General features: G+C 47.1%; 1 protein-coding gene across 5 annotated transcripts in view; it reads right to left on the reverse strand.

Annotated features, from left to right (window-relative positions):
• ALS2CL (ALS2 C-terminal like) overlaps positions 1–2,378 on the reverse strand; it is a 100,714-nt gene that overhangs the window by 43,114 nt on the left and 55,222 nt on the right. The window lies entirely within an intron of this gene.

The following is a 2,378-nucleotide window of genomic DNA, read 5'->3' on the forward strand; positions in this document are numbered from 1 at the left end:
GTGCCTGCCCAGCAGCAGTGGGGGAGTGGTGGCATGGGGTTGTGCCCCCCACTGCTGTGGGGTGGGCAGGGGGCACATGGATGGCACGGGGCTCCAGGGCAGAAACAACAGGGCAGGGAGCCCCAAGCCCGTAGCAGACAGCCCACATCCGCTCCTGCTCGGCTCTGCTCCTGCTGCAGTGGGAAGGGGGCTGGGGGGAAGAAGGAGAGGGAGGCACATGTCCCCCCTTTCCATTTTGAAAAGGTGGTCAGCCTGCATGCAACAAACACATCCACTTGCTGGAAAAGGTGCTGAGGCAACTGCACCCATCCAAATGCACTTTGCAACCCTTTTTCATTCACTCCCCACTCTCCCCCAACACCTCTATATTATTTAAGGAGAAACTCCATTTTTTTTTTTGCCTAGAGAACTTCAGCCTGTTCAGCAAAGCACTTCTGCTTCAAGACTGAGAATCAGAGTATAAAGCTGGTGGGGAGAACTTTTAATTTTGCTTTCTAATGCTTTTTGGCCAAAGCAATCAGTCTGCTGAGAGAAGCTAGTTTCACAGAGGGAACGGACGGTTATGTGTGGTTAACAAGCAGAGATTTGAAATCAATAAGAGTCTCCTTTGTGGGATGAAAGGTCATCGTTTCAGACGCCTCTGCTACAAACCACTCCAACGTCCCTCGACATGTCCTCTAGAGCACACACTGGAAATTAAGTACATCTGGTGCCTCCTTTCTGCCCCGCAGCCATCGGAGATAAGCCAAATCTGAATGACCTTCCTCGAGCCCTCACCACCTGCAGCATTGGCAACCAACCTGGATTGTCCAAGGCTATGATTTCAGTACTCTTCCCTCTCCCGTACTCGTTAGTACCATCCACTCCTCTGAGGAAGGGGACTCAAGTTCATGAACGCTTGCGGATGCTCTCTCTATTGCGCATGTGGCAAGAGGTCGGGTAGACATGCACTTTACAGACTACTACTCTACATAAGAGATATAAGTACACACCGTCATGTGCATGCATACAGATCTACATAGCTATATATGTATACGTATCTACATATACATATCTACACACACGTGTATACAGTATATATCTGTGTGCGCATGTGTATGCATACGTGTGTATGCATGTGCATGTGTGTGTTTGTCTCTATATGTGTGTGTACATATGTGTGCACGTGCATGCACATGTGTATATGTGTGTGCGTGTGTACATATATATGCGTGTATGTATATACACATGTGTATACGTTTGTCTATATGTGTGTGTGCATATGCATGTAAATATATGCATGCATAGATTTGTGTATATATGTTTGTGTATGTGTATATGTGTGTGTGTGTATGAGATTATATATACCCCCCCCCTTATTTATTTAGTCTATAAAGTGCAATCTCTACCCTATCTTCTGCCATTCATTCAGCCAGCATTTGGTGAAGTTTTAAAGCAGCCCTTCTTACTTCACACGCAGCTGTTAGCTGGCAAGGTTATATGATCTAAGGAGACTAAAAAGATAATGGAGGGAATTCAGCCCCCCTTTCTTAAGGTCATGAGTTGGAGTCATTTACTGGAGCAAGTATTTGAGTATGGTGTTTACTCACCCCTAGATAAAGGAGATTTCAAAGCAATTGCTATTGTGCCATCCGAATGATGACTCAGGGCCGAACCTTAAATAGCCAAGAGGGGGTTAGGGGCAAGCAGAGGTCACATCCAGCATTTACACATTTTAGGAACTGAATGGGAGTTGCGGCAGAGCTGCGCATCAGCAGAGTGCCTCAGGTCGGACGAGTGGCTCCTCTGGACAGAGGGTTCACAAAACTCCCTTGTTCTGCAGAATTAATAAAGGCAACGTGGGCTAAGCATCCCCAGTCTGCTGAAGTCTGCTCCTGGCATTATTAACCGTTTGCCTTCAAATACACGATGAAATCTCAGTCACCCATGGGTTAAGTTGCTTTATGATCCTGATTGCAATATTTTCTGTGGTTCTTACTTTCTGTACGAGTCCATCTTAATAATATGGCTGTAAATTCTGGCTTTTCCAGTTGCGTGATTTAGCACTGGGGAGAGAAGATGGAAGGATAGGAGCAGAGGGAGCTCCCCGAACACATTGCCCTACCTCGATCCTGCTTGGGAACTGGATGGATAGATGATGGGGAGCTTTCTCAGAAGCCATCCAACCTCATGGCCCACCAGGTTTTTGGCCTCTCTGCTGAAGTACACCAGGTACCCTCTTGCACCAAGAGGGATGGGGAGGCGTGAACCAAGACTAAGTCATCTTCCTGTGGCCAAGCATCCATTAGAGAAGAACAATCCTCGATCCAACCTGAGCTGGTGATCAGGTCCTATTGTATCAGGATCAAGGCACAGCAGAGCTGTCAAACATGCACATC

This window comes from Crocodylus porosus, unplaced genomic scaffold, assembly GCF_001723895.1.
Source record: "Crocodylus porosus isolate Cpor-Errol unplaced genomic scaffold, CroPor_comp1, whole genome shotgun sequence".
Classification (NCBI taxonomy): Eukaryota; Metazoa; Chordata; order Crocodylia; family Crocodylidae; genus Crocodylus; species Crocodylus porosus.